A 24,316-nucleotide genomic window follows, 5' to 3' on the forward strand; every position below is an offset into this window, starting at 1 on the left:
CACTTTTTTATTAATTTTTACAAAAATAATTGGAAAATAAACATTGCAAAACCAAACATTTCGACTTAATATTAATCAATATATGTTTAATTATATACATCTACTAATTACATTAAATTAATCATTTGCTGAATTAACCTAGAAATCTTAAATTGTCCACACCTAGTTATATAATATCAAACTCCGTTTCTGTATTTAATTATTTATTAACAATACGTCTATTTTTTTTTTTTTTTATTATTATTATTGAGTGTATTTAAAATAGATTGGTTTTAACGTAATTTCTTTTTATTTATTTTTCAAAATACTATATTTCTATATATTATCACATGGACAAAATAAACCTCTTATTCAATATTTGTTTTAGTTTTTAAGTTGGAATATAAAAATTATATGCTGCTTTTTTAAAAAAATAATAATAATAGGAGATCACAATTATCAATCATAAACATATCATTTGAATAAATAATTTCCTTTATTTTATCTGATCAAAATTAAGTTTAATGCTATAAAAACTCTTAATTATTTTTGTGTTTATTAACATACACACATATATATATATATAAGCTATCTGATTTGCACATATGTTATTTATCTAAAAAAAAAAAATATATAGACAACTAAAAACTCATCATTAAAGATTTTTAAGGTTGTAATATTATTTAATATTAGAAGTTTAAAAGTAAAACTCAGTTCATACTTCATATATGTATTTAAAATATTAAACACATAATAAACAAAACACAAGGTAATATACATTTAAATACAGGCCTTAAAAGTATTCAGTTTAAAATTGTAATTAACTATATTATACAGTTTTAAGCTCTCTAGTTAAAGTAGCAATTGAAAGGGGTGGTTTTATTCACCTATCATCAAATTATCACTAATTGTATTAATTATAAAACCGTGAAACGTATTATTAAGTCGTATAAAAATATTATTCTGGACCTCAATGTTGAAAACATATCAACAACTTTCATGGACACATCAGTTAATAACAAGATCCATCAGATCCATAACAATAAACAAAATTTTGTGTTTTATTTACTTACCTAGCTTCAAACGTGACGAATCTATTAATCATAAATTGAACACACAATTAAAAACTCTCTATAAAGTCCATCGAGAACAAGAAACATAAACATTTTGAAATGTTTATACAGATCATATTAATACTTATAATATTTACGAATTCCATAATAAATTTAATATTTTATAATTTATCAGCAAAATTCAAAACTATCACTTGTATTAATATTTATTGCGGTGGGCGATAAGAAATAAAACATTTTAAAAATGATTTATTAGTACTTATACTAATTTAACGTTATTATTTTAAATTTATACAATTTAATAACTCATGTTTAATGAATAAACGTTAATATATATTTATACGAAGTACCTTGATATCATATTATTATTATATAGGTATACTCATTACTCGTACATATATATATATATATATATATATATATATATTAATTGCCATAAAATAGTCAACGATTAAATTAAACTAAGTCTTATTTTTAACATTATTAAATGGTATGATTTATTTTTTTTTAAACTTGTGTATGAAATTTGTATGATATATGATTTTTGTATGAAAATTTCAAGAAAAAAAAATATTTACATAATTTTGTAATTCATTTATTATACTTAGAATAAAATCCATTCAATGCGATACTGCATTAATATATACTACTCATATTGTCATCACATACCTTCGAGTGTTAGATTATATTTTATATTGCACATAATTATTGTGTACCTATTGAAATACATTATTACAATTATTTATAGTGAGCACTTTGACCAAACACTGTTGTTCATTATACTACAAAGTTTTTGAACAACGGTGTTTCAGTGGATGATGCGAAGAACGCCGCCCGCCTCTTTCCTACCATCACGTGAAGCCTAGGTGGCGAATCCGATCATTACCTTTATACATGTCTCGTGCGCCTTTTCGGTCCACGACTATGGAGTGTGTTGATGGCGAGACTGTAGTGGCGAGCGTATTGTGCACACATATACATATCATAATATTATATTATATATTATACATTACTTAGCATATTATAATAGTCTACTGCGTAACGTTGGAGAACGGCGGAAAGACATTAATTAATGCTCTGCCACCGCTACGGGAACAAAGGCAGAAAATGCTTCAGCAACTTTAATCTCCGGCATCCGTCGAAAAACGCCGCTATAGCGTCCGCTGATCGATGCCCCGTTAGTCCAAATTATTACTATATTCTACTCTATCGTACTAACACTCACCCTGTTGTCGCACCGCCGTCGCATTTAGTCGTCGTTGGTCCCGTAATGTTAGGCGATTGTCGTCATCACCATCGTCCGCAAGCAGCAATGAATCCGATGGGATTTTATGGAAATCATCATTATCGTTAGGCACGTCTTGTCCTGCGCAGTGGTGCTGTTCGTCCGGTCGCACGGCTTCGATGTCGATTGGTTTTTGTTACATTTTTGTTTCGTGATTATTCCCTTTGGGTTGCGATCGTTATATATATATATAGCATGTGTATAGTCATATATACAGCGTATTCACTTAAAATGAAAAACGGAATATTTTAACCGAAAGACCCTAGATTGAAATGAGCATTTTTGAAAAGACATTTTTGGCATACTTAAATACACATTTTGGACATTTTTAAAAATGTTAACTCTTTTTTTTATTTCATCGATTACAGCAGATTGGAGCTACCTGGTGATTGGTGATTGGTGATTTTAAGCTTTATAGAGAAATTTAACTTATGCATTATGTAAAATAAATCATTTCTAAATGTTACGAAGTATGACAAAATTTTCGAAAAATTAAGAAAAATACGAATTATTTTATATTTTTGATTGCTGTGCGTACGTAGATATTTAAAATACAATAATAGTTTATATATCAATATCGCTTGAAAAGTGAGCTTTTTGAATTCGGTAATAATAAATTATTAAATTTGGTACCATTAAAAAACACAACATAATAAAAGTTGTTTTACGTATAAATACACCGAAAGGGTATAAAAAAAACTATAATTGACTTAAAATGTGTATTTTACTATCATCCGTCTTCCACAAAAATTTTAATTTCAATCTAATCTCATTCGGCTATTCCATTTTACAATTTAAGTGAAACATACTTTTTAATTATATGTTACTGGTAATGTTAACAATATTACGTATTTGGTGGTGTAATCATGGGGTAGGATATTGTAACTCCATTACTTCTTCACCGCAAAACATAATCCTAGTTGAATTATTGTACTTATTGTCCAGGATCGTATCTGAATAACATCATAAACTCATAAAACTATAGTAAATTTATTGAAGTAATATTAAATTAATTTATGGCGTATATATTACTAAAGTTTGAAATATCTAATATGAAGCAATAATAATTATAAGCGGATGACCTAGAAACACAATATAATATTGTTATAATAACAAATAATCAAAAATACGATATATATATAGGTATAATAAATAATGCTATTCTTCTTATTACAATTAAGTTGTAAAAACATAATATCACGTTAAGATATATACTTGGAAATTTCAAAACATTTAATGATTTTCATAAAATAATGTAAAAACGACTTTAAATTGCTTTTTTAATTGAATTTAATCTAGATTTGTAGATACATCTCAAAATATACTGTTTTTATTATCGAAATACAGCCTAAAGTTCAGGTCAAAATAATCTTTATAAATTTAAATAGGAACAGACATCAAATACTACCAAGAAGTTATTACCTTGTGTAATACATAGGAACAGTAAATATTTATTTTGTTTTCATTTTAGTTTTACTTCTAAATGGTCTAATACCTTTTTTATGTAAATTTATGTATTTGTACATAATTTTTTTTTTTATAATGGAATAACATTTTGTTAAATATTTGCATAACTATTGCTGAAACTGGATAGTGTATAAGTTTATATTTCAAAACTTTGGATAATCTAAAGTGATAATATATATATATTTTTTTTAATAATGTCCTGTTTTAAATGGATAAAAAGTGTAATATATTTTTCATCGTTTATTTTTTTTTATATAGTCGCATGTCACGTGAGACATATTAGTATCATATTTTTCAACACTAATTGCTATACAATTAAATCCCACGGAAAAAGTTAATAATAATACATTTATCCGTTAAAATATTTGTTTACTATAATAAAAAAACAATATATATATTTATATTACACACAATTTCACACAGTATATTATACATAAAAAATAATATAAATAATATAATACAACCATAACTTAAAATGTAAATAATTCATCGATTGTAAAAATACAATTTACAATTTGTAATATTATAGAATTTACAGCTATAAATATATTAACATGTTATGATGATGAACGGATGATATAATATTATTTCAAACATCCATATGTCAAAAAAAAAAAATTCATGAACGTCCCCGAGGTCAAACCATAGAGTTACGAGTTCCGCTTAGAATATTATATTATATTATATTATAATATTTTTATCATTTATAGAAATAAATACCATATATTTTAGCGTCTTTGTTTAAATAAAACATCAAGTAAGTACTTAAATCAAAAATAATATTGATGTATATATTATGCTGGTGACCCCAATTTTTTTTTCAATCTATAGAATTCAATTTCTTAGTTAACATTGATGACACAATAATGTAAGAACGAAAAAAATGTTTAACAGTTTCAAATATTAATTAAATATTAGTATTTATGAATAATATTGTTAAGAGTTATTGGCATAGACTAATTAAGATAGGTATCGAATTTGTTTTATTGTCACAATGAAGAGGTTAAGAACTGTTAACTTTTTCAGCTTGAACGAATAAATGAAAATTATTTATTATTGTATAATATTATCGTGCGTTTTGACATTTCTTATAAATGTTTAATAAAAAATAAATAAATAATAGTATTTAAGCTTCTTAAGTTTGATAAAATAATTTCAGGATTAATAAAATTGGTTTTATATAATTATTGCGAAATTAAAAAAAAATATATTGTAAAACAATGGTATGATAAATGTTTATAATTTTTTTTTTATGCAATATATTTTGAATATTCAATTAGCATTTTTTAATTTAGGTATTTGTATGTATACATACATACATTAATTATATAGGAGCTCATCGTTTCACCCTCGATTAAATTATTACAAAGCCAATATTTTCATCGACCCAATTTTATTATTAATATCACTCTGAATTTATATACGTGTGTATTGTAATACACAGTTTTACGATAAAATAATTTTTATGCGATTTGGAACGTAACCGTTATGCATTAATTTTCTGTACGATACCTCTGTAGGTAGGTATTATTCAACTAAAATACCAATTGTATGCAAAGCAAAAATTTATTTAAATTTCTACACTAAAGATTATATTATACACGCTCAGGCACCAAATCGTGAGACTGTAAATAATAAGTTAGCATCAGCACCCTATGGTGCCATATTTTAGAGTCATTGTAGCAGTTAATGAATGCAAATTCGGCATATGTGGTTTTTTTTACATATGATACCTATATATTTAAATATTCAACAATTAAAATTAATAATTATTCAAATTGGAAGATTTTAAAATATGTCATACTATTATGTCACTACGAATGAAAATGGTTATTACTTTTATTTGACACAGATGTAGATTATAACATTATCATAATGTCTATAGTTTCGGTCTATTACACTTTGCTCGTTTTAAATAGTTATTTCGAGTGGGGATATCTACTATAACTAGATTTCACTTAAATAAAATTTACTCAACTGTTAATCACATTACATCTTACCAAATTTACGAATTTGATTGTTGTAGATAATAATATATATGTATTATGTACATTTTAATTTGCAATGGCATGTGGCAAGTAGAGCACGCTATAGCTCTATTGGGCTGGTCAAATAACTCAAGGGACTTAAAGTCTACAACTGGCCATAGACTAATAACTGAGACTTCGTTTCCGGTTAATGTAAAATAATGTTACAGCCAATCTTTCGCTTCCTTCTTGAAATTCGCGGTACTTTGAAATAAAAGTCTTATCGACTAACACTCGCGCCAGACGTCCGTCGATATTAATAAATAATAACTAACAAAATTGAAAACTATTTTAAACATTTCGTTATATAATTAAATAATTATTTCCCTTAATTCGATTATTTCGTCGGAATTTTAAAATCTAATGTTTTTTTTTTTTTTTTGAATTTTCCAAAAGTAATAAGAGTTGTATTACAACTTACACTTATCTTACTGATAAAATTTAAATGAATCCAGTTATATTGTATTTTTTTATTCAGCTGTTTGGAATAGGTACGGTTAACTTAAAATGTTGTTATATAATTAAATTTAAGTCTCTATATTTCTGTACACAGTGTATTAATTCTGCTTTAAATGCTAAATTATTTATTAGGTTTGCCGTAAATCGTAATGTTTATATTGTTTATAATTATAATAGTACCTAATGCTAATGCCTGATTCGTTTAAATTCAATAATATAAATAACATCAATTAAATAAACGATTATCTGAAATAAACTGGTAATATAAATCTATAGGCGTTTCAAAGCAGTTTGTAGGTATCCACTAAATTTCCTAATTTTATACTGCACAGTTATAAATAATATTTTCGTTTTGTTTTTATTTTAATCTGGTGTATTTTAAAACAATGGTGAAACCAGTATTTTATATATTTTTTTCTGCATTTAAATAACTTTGAAAATAATTTTTGTTATTACATAAACAATAATAAACGTTAGTCGTCATCGCGGCGCGTCGTAGCGAAGTTACGGACAAACAACTATATGCTAATGTAATATTAATGAAAATTACTCCCCGAGTAATTTAAATAATGAAAAAAACAATAAAATATTTTTTATAGAGTCATGTAAATCACTATAATGTGCAGCGTAAGCAACTTTAAAACATTACAATATTATTATATAATGTATAAGATATGCCTTCGCATGGCAGACCAACCGAAGACTGACAACACGACTGTTTTCTATTTTTTCAATTAAATTATAAAGCCGTTGGAGCCACCCTTACTTACAGCATTTTCATAGAACTGATAGTACTCGTATTTTAAATTACCTACAATATATTGCTTATGTCACTTGCTAGGTGCTTTAGTGGCTTGATATTATATTTTCTAATTATAAACGAAATTTTGTTCATACGAGAACATTGCAAAAATTTGTATAGATTTATTTTTAACAATGCTATGTCAACGAAATACAATGTAAATAACAATTTGATACGTTATAGCAAGATAATCAATTTTGTGTAATATATTGTCGAAATGCCAGTCGAGGTATCTTGCAATGTCAGGTTCCTCGCCTAAAGTGCAGCAGAATTAGAATGAAAATCGTAGATATCTTTTTTTCACCTTAGCAACAACGGTTAAACCATTTATATAATGTATACTCGACGCTATCCGTCTCTGCCGACCCCTGAAGTGGATACACGTATACGGAAAAAAAAATATTATACATAGTGCTAACAAATTGGCTTGTCCATTTAACTGGTACACTTACTGACGAGATTATATTATATAAAATCGATTTCCCAGCAGGGATGTAGTACCGATGATCGGAAAGTAATGTATATAAGGTGTGTACTTTGTTTGTCGCAGGACAGTGAATCATTTGACAACCAAACCCTGATCAAATCTAACTTTTATTAATTTAATCTAGTGATTGGGACAGATGTAGCCAATCTTTTTTCTATATTGAACAAAACAAATTAAATAAAAATGTGCCATATTAAATACAATATAATAATACAATTAAGTTTAAATTTATTACAGTATCTATATATTTTTGTAAGTGAAATAAATGCCACGATGGCTAAGAGAACACTTAGGTACTCAAATTATATTTTTCATAATAACTTAATTTTAGTCATTGCAATTGTATTAGAATGTTTTTTTATTATTATAGGTGAGCTATGTCGGTTATATAAATACATTAAATATTAATAATACTCAATTAAAAACCGTTTAAATTTATGTATTGCGTGACAAATTATTCGTTATTCTATCGGATGCAAATTTGACAGAAATTGGATAACATAAAATGTGACAAATGTGTCACACGATGACCACTTTTGAATTATAACAATGTATTAGATTAAGTTATGGTATGGACTATAAATCATTATGTCAAGTTTTCTACAATGAAAAATAAATCTATACTTACATGGTAAGGGCTATAATTAAAGCACAATCACATTGTATTTTTTCAAGATTATTTCATCCCATTTAAAGATATAAAAATAAAATATTATAAATTTGAATGATTTTATATAAATTTAAATGCGTTCTGGATGCTAAATATATAATAATGTATAATAGAAAAAAATGTACGGAAAAAAAGATTGCTTAATTGCTTATAAAAAAAAAATAATAAATTAATAGTAATAATTAAGTATCTATTACCTATAATATATATCTGTGATTATTACTATTTTTACTTATCATATTCTAATTTATAATATATTAAATACTATATATATACATACTCGTACACGGTTCACACTCATAAAGCTCATAAGATTAACGTAGACACTAAAATGTTAACTAAACATATTTATTTTTTATTTTTCAAAAAGCATCCGTGTAGCTCTTTATTAGTTAAACCTCATTTTGATTAAGTTTGTAACTAAATATATCTTGAACACTTAAGCATACTATTTTTTCTAGAACACAATGAAACTAAACCGAAATTCCAACAAATCTCATAAATTAATAGAACTAGAATTTTATTTGTAGATTAACAATATCTCGAAATTGAACGAATTCACGTCTACAACTTATATTTCTCGTATAATTTAAGATGATCCAAGTGTCTACGACAATCATATAATATATTATTATTATTTGTAATACAATAATTCTGGTCGTTTTAGATCTCGCCAGTATCATACCCTGCGTCATCCTTTTTCACTGACTTTACGAATCTATCCTCGTCGCCCTGGTTCAACTAATCCACCGCCCGGTTTCCCGCGCGACGAGTTAATCGTTTATCGTCCCACTCCTCCTCCTGCACCGGAGTCCGCGTACGTTGTGCGCAGACAACGCTTGTGCAAAGAAAAGGGTTGTGTGCTAACGGAAATGGTCATTAATTACCTTGAGAATGCTCACACTCGCGCGCATGCGCTCGCATGTGTGTATATACTAATCCAGAACGACCTTCTTAAGCACCGACGCCGCCGCCACTAATACCGTTACCGTCTCATTCGAATAGCCCGTAATTTGTCCCCGAGGAACCCTCGGGCTCGGGGCCACCCTCCAAAACTCCTACCGCGCAGTATTACCCCTCACCCACAAACAGTGCACAGACATCATCGTATCTGGCAGAACGATATAATAATATATGCAAATCATATATATATATATATATATATATATGCATGTGTATAATATGTTGTATAAATATATATAAGCTCGAGTGCAGGTAAGCGTACCTATATAAAGACAACAGACATTATTATGTTATTATAATGTCACAGAAGTGATATGACGGTGGCATCACGAGAGAAGCCTTGAAATTTATCTCAGCACAAAATTGTACGGAATATTTACATTATGTATAATACAATAACTTGTGTAGGTTTATGAGGGGCTGCAAAAATATAGCTCGGGTACAAGTTATTTAGATCCCGGGCAGAGCGATGAATGTATTGATTTTACATTATTATGATTTTTTTTTTTTACATGAGTATAAAAATAATTTTATCTTCGACATCAATAATATATTTTCAAAAAGTAAAATAAATTTATGATGCATAATACTTTAAAGAGCCAATTTCCCTGTAGTTTTCTTAATAACCGGGAAAAATTAGAAATATAAAAATTAATTAATATTGTAATAATTCAATAACGAATAATCGTATAATATGCTTTAAATGTTTACAATCTGTTTATAAAACATTTTACCTACAAAGTATAACAATAATATATAATAGAGATAATAATTATAATTAATTTAATAATTTTAAAAATAGTTCGATTTAAAATTAAACTACATGTTTTTAAAATGTATTTTAGTATATTATTTTTGTATACATGCAAGTTATAAGGCCCCTCAAATACTATTTTGAATTATAACAAAAAAATGAACTGGCTTGGTGTGATCCAATCGTACACTAAACTGCGGAAACGCTCTGAGTGTACGTATCGGCCGGTGTTGCTAGCTCCCGGATGGGTGACCACCCGAGATTTTAGTGACAAATCTTTGCCACACATACAAAAAACGTGTTTCAACCTACCATTCCTCCCCCCACTACAAATGAATAAAAAACCATCCAATGGCCTTTGTTGTCGCGGATTAATTACTAAAAAAAAAAAAAAAATGAACATTGTTATTAATCATTAAAATATATATCATCGCAAAACTCCAAATATCTATAAAAAATAATTGTGGCTATGTAATTTAATATTTTTATGAAGATAAAAAAACTAATGAAACTTAGATAAGTAGACTTACCTTTTACGTAATTTTTCATCTTTTTGACCGTTTGAAAATATTTTTATTGACATTTAACACAATAAAAAACTGAAAAATTCAAACATTTTAATTTTTTATATATATTTTATTTTTTTATATCTCAAAAATAGTTAAAATATTTTTAAAAAGAAATGGACCATGTACAGAAAATGATAATTTATAATTTAGTAAAAATTCAAAATATCAATGGTTATTCGTATGTTAATTACAATAAAATAAAAATCAATTTTAACGAAAATGGTTTAGCGTAAAAATTCCCACTTGTTTTTATTTTTCACAATTATTAAGATAATTAATGAAAACATTTTTCAATTAACCTATCGTTAAAAAACTACATCCAAAGTTGACGACTGAAAATTTTTTACAGTCATAAAGATGATAATAGATACCCAAAAAAAAACACATTATTGTAAAATCAATGCACTCATCTCTCCGCTCAAAATGTGCTTATTTAAAATAGTGACTTATTCAATGATGAGGTACACTCAACTCCTCATATATAAGTAAAATGCATTTACTAACTGTATTTTAATTTTTTGTCTAATCACTATATTCTAATAAATGTCATTTTAAAGATAAATTCCAAAATATTTTTTAAAGATATTAATCTAAAATAATGTTTTTATTTTTAATACATCGATATAATATATTGTGACATGTTTTCAAAATTTCATACTAACAAAATTACATAATTTTTTGCTATGATTCACGTGTATACTTTGGATCATATAGAAATGGATTTTATAGTATATTATATAACATTACATTTTTAAAACTTTACCTTTAATAAATCGTAATTGCATGTTTGGTGTCATAATCATAATCAAAATAATCACATTTTAGTAAAGTATATTAAACATTCTCAAAAAGCCTTCCAAAATAGTTATACAAGTTCCAAAAAAAAACAAACAAAGCAATATACTAATAGTAGTTACGCATTCCTAGTAATTATAGAGTTAGGGTCATTATTGTCTCGTATCTATATCAAAACAATAAAGTTACCATGAACACGTGACGGTATTTATATTATAGTAACTTCTCGTTAAATTTAAAATTATAATTTTGCAATGGTTAATGTTAATTATTGTTGCTCTATAGTCTATAGTCTATGTTGTTCACAATAACATAGATTAATTAACTGAATATTATTTCAAATTATTTACTTAAATAAAATAACTATATTATATTTTAAAAACATAATTTAATAGATAAATAATATAATATTTTAAATCTACAAAAACATAAGCCATGTACATATTTTAGTAAGTCCCTCCTGCCTATAAGTTATTATTTTTAAATTGTCCCTCAATAAAACAGTTGTAATATTTGTAATACAATATAGTATGTAAATATTGTATTATAATTCGTACTGTATCATATATCTTACTATATTATATATTAAATAAACTTTATAAAATGTAAATATAATATGTATTAAACTTGTATTATAGTATAAAATAAATATGTTGAAGATTATAAATAATATTAATTTAAAAAGTTATCCCTTACCTACGTATAAGTGTTTAATAATTTAACAAAGAATGTTGGCATCTTATATAATTTGATTTAATAAATACACTTATATATATACTTATTGACTCATACTCAATTGTGTAGGTATATCATGACAAATGACAATTCTAATTACTTAAGAATTATAATTGCATAAAATTATTTGTTACTATTAAAATATGATAAACCAAAAAAATGTGTACCTAAGACTTAAGAGAACTACTTGGATTATAAATATATTACAATATATAAAAAATGTAAAGATACTTAAAAATATGATTAATTTAAATGTTTTCATATATTTGTAATGTTACTAGAACAAGCACTATAGTTAATTTAATTCGATGTAAGTAAATATTAAACAATACGAGTATATGATGTGAATCACTTTAATGACCAGCAAATACTACCGAAGGTATTTTTATAAAATAATAATATAAAATATTTTATTAAAAAGGCAAAAAAAATCGTTTACCATATAAAAATAATATACAATGTACATACAAAAAATGTATTTTACAATACTCGAGTATACTCGATTTTAAAACTTTAAAATATAATATTGTTGATACTGGGTTTCGCCAAAATAAAAGCATTCTTTAAATTGTACCTAATATTATTTTTTTTGCGATTTACACAAACATTAAATCAGTTAAATATTATCAAGAATAAATAATAAATAAAAACTATGAAATATTCGTTGGTTTTTTTTTAAATCTCCTTCGTAAATTGGAAATTAATGCTTATTATAGCGTTCACAAATTTACATAATTTTAATCATCAACTTTTAAATACGTTAAACGTCTGATAGGTTTATTTTGTTTATTTTATTTCATTATGGTTATGATTTAAAATTTCTAAGTTAAATTTTTACAACTGACCACAACGAATCCAATGTAATATTACGCCGTATCGGAAATAATCATAAAATATAAAATATTTTGACCTTTACAAAATAAGAATCTATGTCAATATTGTAATTACCTAATAGTAATTTGGATTTCATGATAATGTGTTAATGATTAACTATAAAATTTATTATTCACCAGTAGATTGTTGATTATTTTATAATTTTAACATGTAATGACAAGTATGTACATGCAGCGCACACGGTAAATATTATTATAATAAACAATAGAAAATGTTCAATCAGAAAACAAAAACTGAACATAATAATTATTTTGCTTTGTAGTATCAATTTTTGAGACGATTTTTCTTTTTAATATTTTTAATGAGCATCTAAATGATTAAATTACGTTCCTTAATAAATTTTATTGCATTTCTATAGAATTTTTAATTTTATTTACATTGTTATTATTATTATTTTTTTAAACGTGTTATTATTTCTGAAAATGTTGCTTATTTTTTCGACAACACTTGATATTAATTATCCGAATTTTTTTTTAATTTTAATTTCAACAATTTAATTTAAGTTTATAATTTTTAATTAGAACATTATTAATTTTTATATAACATTGAAAATTGTTTAAAACGAAATGACCATTTAAATAAAAATACATAGGTTTATATTATCAATTGAAATATAAACAATTATTAATAAAACGTATATATTGTATACATTGTATGTGTAATAAGAATATTATTTTTATTTGTAAAATATATTAACCCGCTAGTAGAAGAAAACTTCCTAAAATAATTTTCTTATTTTGGCCATCGTTATTTTTCAAGAGCCGTTTATATATATGTATATATTATTATTGTTTTAAATAAACATTATACAATCGCCGTCGACAAGCAATTATTATACAAACACACAGGTTTTCTTTTGTACACTTGTACACTCTCTGTAGTAGCTGATGGTGATTATAATATACTGAAAACAAAGCCATTCGCTTTCACATAATTAATTTGAACATTTGTAATGTATAGGTACACGATAGTTATGTATAACGACATAAAGTTATACCCCTCCAATATTTAATTACATAGGTAAAATTTCTTATTGGACCAATACGGTGTAGACCAATTATCTTCCCGTCAAACGTTTGGTCAGAGTATTGGTTACACCCTTAGATACATGATACAAATAAGTAGCCAACTTTCTCATTGTAATTATTTGATACTGAAAATGACCGAATTTCCTAACAAACAAGCACTGTGTTTACAATTTTTCCATTAATAGAATTGGAAAATCAATATAAAAAAATCAATCCATTTGTCTTTTTTTATTGTCGTGAGACGTTTAAAATTTAAATAAATTAATTGTAAACATAGACCTTTTTAATGAGAACAGTTAACCATTTTACGATTTTAAAATTAAAGCCAAGTCGGCCATCTATTTGTATCGTATATCTGTGGTCACGTCATCATTTCCGCAGATACGTGAACCGAAGCATATCCGTTTTGTGTCCCAGGTGTTAGCCGTAAATACAAAGAAGGGTCTATGCGGAAATGAAAGTTATAAATTATGATAAAACACATCGTGATAATAATTAATATTAGTATACTCGAGAGTATATAATTATTTGTTCTGTTTTTATGATACAATAAGTACATATTAATCTAAACGCACATCACGAAATAAATTATGCATAATATTGCACTCGAAATGTGTCCAATTATTGAAGTATGTCTGCTCCAATGTATTATGATGATTGCCGTATTTATCATAATTTACAGTCGAATCAAAATTCGTTGCCATCATTTGCAGAATCATCAACAAACGTCCATGCTATTTTCGGTTTATTTATTTACTAAATATTCCATCAGAAAAATTATCTTTTAAATTTTTTAAATAATTGGTAAAACTAATGTAGTATGTATAAATGTATAATTTGTATCATGATCAAATTTTTAAGTCACTAATTATACAATCAATATTTATTTTAAATTAACTCATTAGAAAAAAAAAAACGACATTATAAACGATAAAACAAAACTTAAGTAAGTACATAAATTATTTTGAATAAATAAAAAAAGTACATTATAACCTAATACCTACTATTATTGGCTATTGTTCAACTTATTAAATTATATTCATGTATTATTAAGAACTGTATTCAAAATTCAACGACATAGGCCTAAAAATAAATTATGTGTAAACGTGGATCCTAAATGTCTTATAGTTTTCATAAACCAAATTATTGTTATTTCATAATATGATGACACTGTATCATCATAATATAATAATTATTAATTATTAATGTTGCATATTTTATTCAAATTAAATTTAATTAAGCTTGAATGTCACGTACAATAATTATATGATTTAGATAACTAATTACCAAGGCAATTAATTATGACTGTTTCCCATAACAAATTAGTTTTAATTAAACACAAATATACATTTTAGAAGGTATAGTCGTGTATTAAAAAAAAATATATCAATACACATTTTTGAGCAGAAAAAAATGATGATCCTTATATTTATTGATATTGTAAATGCTCTGCATTGATTAAAACCCTTTTGTAGGATTGTCTCTTGTTTTCTAGAACTATAAGCTACTGAAGTTCTAAATAAATATCAATTTCTTTTCTTTTTATCGATTGCAATCGAGTTTTTTTTATTTATTTTATTTAAAATGTATAACTAAGACAATTCAACGTTAATAAAACAGATTATGCCTAAGGTTATGAATATCGGTGGGTACATTATATTTAATATTTATTTCAAATAGTATATTTATGTAAATAATATGTTTTTCCTTTTATTTTAATTTAAAATATAATTGTTGATATTATCTATTAAAAACAGAAAAAATTAATATTAGATAGATTCATTAAGTATACTTAATATTTTTATGAATGGAGATCTACTGAAAATTAATTGATTGGAAATTCTGTTCCACACTTATAATAATAACATACATTCAGCACATATGCTATTTATGATGAATTGGCATGTTACCTATGTTTACAGAACAGTTTGGTAGAAATGTATTGATAACATTTTATGCGAATACACACTTTATTATAGATACTACATGTATTTATGTGAAAAATTCACATAAAGTTGATATTCAAGTAAACGATATTATATTAAAACAATTATAGTTTAATGTACCTATACTTTATTTATTAATGTACCTATAAAAATTAATTTTAATTAAACTGTAATAAAAATAAAAAACGAATATAATATAATGGCTTAATGGTAAATGATATTATTACTATTAAAATGATCTAACCATTAGGTAATATAGACACTTGTAAATAAAAACAAATGAAAACTTAAGTTATTTACTCTTATGACTCCAGTATTAGGATTGACAATCTTAACACTTAAGTTTTATGACTTTATGTTCACATATGTGTAATTTTCTAATGGATTTCGTATGATAAAAAGTTAAAAATTACTTATGTTATGAGTGGAGCTATAATATATTGATTTTATTTATTAAAAAAAATAAATAGGGAATATATAACTATTTTAACGCAAACCGAGTTTTTGACACAATCGAAATTGTTTATTTATCGTCAATCAAAAGAGAATATAATGTATAGATAGATACTAGAAATTTTACAAAATATTCTTATAATCATTATAATTAGGCATAATATAACTTATATATTTTAAATATTTTGTGCTATTTACAGATTTATTTTTGAGTTAAGAAAATAATATCATTTAGTAAATTCATACGTATCAAACGGTTAGTTACTTAGCTGTCTCGCACTTATACTATCCATCCATGGCCATATGCTAACGATATACTACTTTACTATTATATATTTGTGAATTTAAGTAATAGGCAAATCGTACGTACCAATCCAATCATTCCACTTAGACTTTAAAACTAAATTAAATGTCATAGTTCCATCTTTAATTATGGTTGGATTTAAAACATATTTTTAATTTATTTATTTTCTGGTATTAATGTATTATGAAATATATATAAATAGGTATATTATTGATAACATTTTCATATTTTCAATTAAATTTTAAAATGTGAATAGTGTTATTATAGCCGTAATTGAATCACAAATTATATTAAAATTAATCAAAATATACCGCATCGTTTAACTGAGCGACGGATACAAATCGATCTGTTCGCAATCCTTTCGTGGTTAAGCTTTTATCTGCGTAATTAATAATATCAATTAACCAATATTATTAAACACTCAACGGAAAAAAAAAATCGTATCTTTACTTTACCATCGAAACACTGGTTGTTTTCTTTAATCATTTATTTCTTAAACGAATTTAATCTAAAATTAAAATTATGTTCTAAGTTATTATTTATAATATTGTACATGTACTATGTAGGTACTTTGTAGGTAATAGTAACTAAAGTATTAGCCATTATAAAACCACATATAATAAAAATTTATTATATTATGTCATGGATGCAATAACGCAACATAGCACTAAAGAATCTTTGTTTTACCATAAAGACGCATTTTATTCGTACTTAAAGACCGCGATATTACATAAATTATGAAATACATTTTCTCAAATAATATAAAATTTATAGTATTACACATATATTTGTTTTTGTCTTATAGAAATGTCACAATTCTCGCAAAACACATGTGTTTCTATGTGCAACATCCCGTGCTTGTTAAGTCAACGGTGGCTGCAGTGGTAGCAGTCATAGTGTCACCGAAGAAACGTCATAATCTAACTGTTCTCGCGAGGAATAAGCTTGGAAAATTGACACTGTCGACCGAGTAAATATCGTGAGTAGAAATCGGCAAATGTTTGCTTTTTACTCCCTTTATTCGTATGAGCAATTTTTCCATCGCCATGTAAACCACCGGCGACACTTTCCACCACCTCATTTGACCTCTCATCATCCCAGCCCTTGCTGGGTCCACGCCACTGTATCCAATTTATTATCGAACAACATTCCGGCCCCTCCTGTGGTGATGATAGTGGTGACAGCGGTGGTGGACTTGTGGTTACTATGCATATATATATATATATATATCTCACCACACACTATAATATAATTTGGTTTGGTCTATTTTCGGATGCAGTAGAAAGCTTCCGAGTGAACGAATATAATATATGGTAGTAACGAATTGATGTTTAATTTTCGTTCGTCTCCAGAGAATTGAGATTAATCCAAAAGAATTTTCTTTTTTCTCAAAAACCGCTTTTTTATTTTTAGTTTTTGACAAACAAATAAATTCTACCAGTTGATGGTAATATTTTATTAATTAAATTATTTTAAATTATTTAGTATGGAAACTGAAATTCATGTAACAAAATATTTTTGTATTATGATAATAGCAATAAATTATAAACTCTAATGACGATTTATTCGACATAGTATTTTTAATTTATCTTTTTTTTAAGAATCATAAAAGTAGATAGTTGACGTAGTAACGTGTGGTACTTGTATAGTTAAATAGTAAATAGATTATTTATAATCATAGTTCAATCGTTTGAAAATAGTAAAAATACTTATATTTATCGCGTCAGTTTGTTGTATGCAAAGTTTTAAATTTGATTTAGTTGATGTAGAATTATTGAATTTCCATGTATGCTCGATTAATGTGGAAATAGAAATTCTTGACGTTAAATTTATAAAGTTGACTCCCTAGTTCAGAATTTATATTTAATCTGAACAGAGAATATTAGGTTAAATCCATATTAATATACCATACATATACCATTTAATTATTCTTGTCGATGTACAGTATTATTATTTATTACAAGAGATTATAATATAATTGTGGTTGTCGTACGTCACAAATAATAATATATTATTTTTGTAATAATTACATTTTACCAATAAAATATATTACCTACAAAGAAATTTATTACTTCATCGAATTTATAATCAATATAGCTTATTGCATTTATTTTTGAGTCAGTTTATTATTAAAGTAACAAAATCTTGTTGTACGAATATATGAGTGCACGGTGTCTAGTACAGAAATTATACGTTTTATTTCCTCGTTACATGAATGTTATAAAGTCCCCTAAGATAAAAAAAAAAAAAAATGATGGAATCCTTAAACTGTCGGAGGCATCAGCCAAAATAGGGTAAGAGCAATGCGCTAAAAAAAGAATTTATAATAAAAAAAAAGAAAAATGTAATTTGAGGGGTAAAGTTAAAATATATTTAGTGGACTACAGAAAGTAAACCTTTTAAAGATATACTCGTACATTTCAATAATGAAAATATAGACGTTCACCGAGGTGAAAACATTTGTTAATTTATTAATATTAAAATATTAAAACCGAACTCGGTATGTATGTGTATAATTTACTAGACGTTATCTTTGTGATAAATTCATTAATGTATCATTGTCAAAGGCTTGAACACTTATTTTAGTTTATTTATTATATTTTTATAGCAATATTGCAACTGAAATCAAAGTAAATATAAATTAATACAATAATAAGTGTTGAAGCAGTGGTAATTTATTTAAAATACAATTATTATAACTACCTATGTTACTACACTCGAGTATTCACTCAAATTTAAATATAGTTTTAAAAATAAGAATAATAATATATATGTTTGCTTTTATTTTTATACATTTGGGAATTTAAATAATACTGATATTTAAATAATTAATCATACAGTATATTCATTGAATTAATATAATATAGGTACGTAATTTTCTGCTAAACAATACAAAATATATTAATTGAGGTTTTTCTATTGTTGTGTTAAACAATTATTTTGAAAATGAAAATCTAATTAAACGATTAAAATTTAATATACCAGAATGAACACTATTAAAGGTTATAACTCAATTTAATTCGAAATATTATTTATTAATTACATTTAAATATATAATTAGATCAAGTTGGGTCTTAAATTTGAAAAGAAAAAAAGATAGTTAAACGTTTATTGAGAATTGAAACAATTTATTTTTTTTTCGTGATTAATTCTATTTAGAATTTTAGGTTTAGTACAATCAACATATTTCATAATTTTATAATAATACTTTTTGTCTTTATTTTTTTATTTCTTAGTTATATTTTTATGTCATTCCCTATCGGAATTATATTATTATACGTAATATGTATCGTTACACTATTTTCACATTTTGAATTTCTTTAAATTTTAGTTACAAACAGTTACTACTTAATACCTTCATTTATATTCAAATCTACACATTCATATACGTCGTAATATGATTATATCGATTATATATTATATCGAATCATTATCAAAATCGGTAAGAACTATAACTATTAAATACAAGATTCGATTTTTAATGTTTAAGGAAATCATAATATGATTATTTTAGTTCAGTTGATTGATTATTATTAAAGATACTGTAAAATTGAAATAGGTATGATTATTTAAAGTCCATTTTAAAGTTAGTTATTTGTTTACGCCAACAACATAAAAACAAATATAATTTTATAGTTTATACTTTGTAATGTAAAAGAAAAATTGTATATGACCATGATACAATTCGGTTAATGTGAAAACTTTTTTCGATTATAAAATGATATCGATTTATAGATAAGTGAGTATTCCGTCATAAAAAGCTTGAGCTGTATTATATTAGATATTGAACGCATTTGTGTGATATAGTTTGATTTTTTGGTGTACGCAGTTTTAAAATATTCGCTGAAAAGTTAATCGGGGTGTGACCGTCATACTTTGTTCGACATTTCCGACCAAGTGAACTTGTACAGAACTATTCGATAAAACGTTCAATATATTTAACTTGATTTATTAAAAATACCTCGACAGCCACGCCCGAATAATGTTTCCTCTTCAAAAATTGATTTTTCAGACGCGTACGATGATAATAATAACAATAATAATAATAATATTCGATCATGTCGAGGAATAGCAAGATTGAAACAAAGCGACCAATTATAAACGTTTCGACGAGATGTTTGTATAATTTATAATATAATAATCACGCGGAAAGCATGATTATACTTCCGCACAATAAAAACGCTCTGCCAAGTCGTCTGCAGTAGTTTAATATACTACGATGTTGACGGCAGATTTGTTGATATATATATATATGTATAAATTGTGAATGATAGTTGTAATATGTATATTATACGCTCAATTGTTGCACGTAAATATCATTTACCCAAAGCACTGATAACACTGCATTAGAACAGTCGCTTTAATCCCAAACGAACGACGTCGATATGACGGACGCACGTCACAATACAGTATTATTGTGTATTCGATAAACGCATATCAATTTGAATATATTTACTAATAATAATAATAATAATAATAATAATAATGTTTCGGATCACGAATTAAATTATTATTAGTATAGTAGTCATAGTAGTTATCGCGTGGGTGACGGTATTGCAGGTGTCTGATAGATAACAATACGGGTACCCAATATAATATTGTAATGTCGTATATTGTGTTACAGCTAAAATAATAGTAGGTCTGACGCTATCGTGTACAGTAGTTTTCGTCTATACAAAGGATTAAAATTAACGATAACAATCAACTCGTATCACCCATGGGTGATCTCGAGTCTTTGTTAATCACACGTGGTAGGTATATAGTAATTAGCCAACGAATACAATGTGGAAATAAGATCACAATACACAGCACTATATTATCGTAACATTTCTGGTTCTAAGGAATGAGCGGTTGTAGACAATTTTAATTTTTTTGAAGATAATTTTAGAAGAAAAAAAAGTAAATAACATTGTGCAAGGAAACATTTTTACCCGACGGTACTCGGGTGACTGACCTGTAGTATTAAACTATAAAAAATGTTTTAAGAAATAATATATATTTTGTATTACAGTAAATGTGTAGTAATTTAAAATAATTTCTCTAATTAACTAATAATCATATATGTGAATATATATTAATGATTTTTGTAGTAAAAAAAAAGAAAAAAAGTAGTATGGTCGCTTGCTCCCCCTCCCTTAATCCATCGCTTTAAATAAAAGTCACGATCCACGCGCGGGCCACTCATTGCAAAACTTCATGTTTAGGGTTCGTTCTGTACACATACACTATACAGTCTACACCTATATGAAACGGAACCGTCTATTTGATATTGTACCTACTGTGTAATGTATTATACTCGACTTAAAACAGAACGCGTCACGCATAAGTCTCCGTGAGTGTTGCTCAAATTAAGTTTTATCGTGATAATAATAAGAATGCAAATGGCAGTTTTCTATTATATCACGTGTGTACAAAACTATACACCAACGCTGTGGTATTAAGAAGATTTCATAATATACTTATGTTGATATGAACATTGTATATAATACACGTGCACAATATGTGCGCCGCTTGAACTGATAGAATAACATACACATACATTTATACACAAAATCATTGAAAATTTATGTTATAGCTATTTTATCATAATATATAAGTATTCAAAATGGAAAAAAATGTGTAGTACGAAAGTTTTTTTTTTTATTTCTAGGATACAAATACAATTCTTTGTAAATTTTATATTTTTTACATTACTTTAGTAGATCTTTAAGGGATCAATTTAAGTAACTTAAAGAAAAACATATACATGTAAATAGTATGTAATTTACAAGTAATTTTAGATACTTGAATATTTCTAAATAAAAAAATAAATTATAAATCATACATTTTCGCTATTTTTTGAATATTTATATAATAAAAACATGGTTTTAAACTACACTGTTGAATCACCCACCCTGTATCTAGACGAGTACATAGCATATATAAGTCCTTTCCCGGTAGTGTATTAAAATATAGCTGCTACCTTTCGCAATGTACATAAACGTACTTGCCCGTATGGGTACGTGACCGGACGACGCGCTCCATAGAATGACCTCCGAATTCCTTACATAAATGAGCCGGACGAAACGTCTTCTCAGCAGACGTTCTCTATACCTTTTGCAAGCGCCAAAACCATCAATCACCGGCCCCCGATCTCTCTCTCTCTTACGTATAATATGTACAATATATTTCCCGTTTATCTCAGTGCTTATAGTCGTCATTCCCACAACCATCGTCACCACGACGTGGCCAACCAGAAGTCCAAATACCTATTGTAAAATAATAATAATAATAATAAAAATACCAAAAACGAAAAGTCTCTGCGAAGACCACTACATTTGTGGTGAAACAAAAGCGCATTCCATGGTCAAGCTTATGGTTGGATTTTTATGTGCATAATATTATGAGCCTTTTGACTATCGACATTCTGCACAAGAATAGTATGTTATATATTATGTATCATATCTGCATATAATACACAAGATAACCTATTATTTGTCTCGCTTGTTATTATTTTACTTTCTTTTACTTATTTCAACTCAATAGAAAATGAAAAATTGAGTAGGGCCACCGTACGTGAACATAATATCAGGTAGTTCAAAATACTTCATAAATGAAAATCCTGTTATAAATTCCACATAGTTTTTTTTTCTCTATACTTTGACTGTTTTTTGCACTGCAGTAGGAATACAAAGTTAATTAAATGAATATGCCGAGCATAAAGTTTTTTTTAGGCAATCTTCAAATAGGTTTTGTTAAACTTTTTAATTTTTTAATTCCATAATTTATTCCAAACAAAGTTATAAATTCATAGCATGCACATACATTCGGTAATTCTGGCATAGTATTTAAAACAACTTTCAACTTGAATACATTTATAAAATAACAAACTAAATTATGTCAACGTTTTAACTAAACATATTACACTTAAAATTATTTATAACTTTGCCGAACGGTATTGTAATATTTTAGACAAATCTGTCCAATTTGTGTTAACGAACGCTTAATAATACACGCAAGCTATGTGTAGAATAAATAATTATTTAATTATTTAATTTTAACTACAACAAAACCGTGTGATTTATAGAAACTCGGAAAATATTAATTGTTTTATTCGATGATACTGTAATGATAGGACGCTACAATTCGTGTTTAGATTGCTGATGACCAGTGTATATAGATACAATTGAACCACTCTAGTAATTTCTTCACAATCGCACCACCTATAATAGGCACCATGTTATGCTACTACGATAAGCATTACTTTTAATCGTGAACAATATAAATCGGAATTGAAAAATATTAAACAATAAAACATATAAAACGACTGAGTAGACAATATTATAATAACAATTGGCATTTTGATACGAAAATATAAAATATTTTTGGGTACTTGTTGCCCCGAAAGTAAAATACACGAAGGCAATGAAATGTCCGCAAAATATTTTACTTATTTACTTTGTATAACTCATATCCCTAATATTATAATTCTACGTGATGGACAGTAAATATTTTTCAAATTATTATTTTTTCCGCGGTAGCATAATATATATATACACACACACACACACACACACACACACACACACACCAATCACTAGCCACTGCAGTGGGCACTCGAGATGTGAGAGTACATTGCAGCGGCGG

At 26.1% G+C, this 24,316-nt stretch overlaps 1 protein-coding gene across 2 annotated transcripts in view; it reads left to right on the forward strand.

The window, feature by feature from the left end:
• The window catches only part of LOC113557379 (potassium voltage-gated channel protein Shaw-like), a 120,274-nt gene that overhangs the window by 13,579 nt on the left and 82,379 nt on the right, over positions 1–24,316 (forward strand). For both annotated transcript variants that reach the window (XM_026962862.1, XM_026962861.1), the window contains exon 2: positions 17,496–17,669. The gene's annotated coding sequence lies outside the window, so the exon portion shown is untranslated. The remainder of the gene's footprint in view (positions 1–17,495; positions 17,670–24,316) is intronic.

The sequence above is a fragment of the Rhopalosiphum maidis genome, chromosome 4 (genome assembly GCF_003676215.2).
Source record: "Rhopalosiphum maidis isolate BTI-1 chromosome 4, ASM367621v3, whole genome shotgun sequence".
Lineage (NCBI taxonomy): Eukaryota > Metazoa > Arthropoda > Insecta > Hemiptera > Aphididae > Rhopalosiphum > Rhopalosiphum maidis.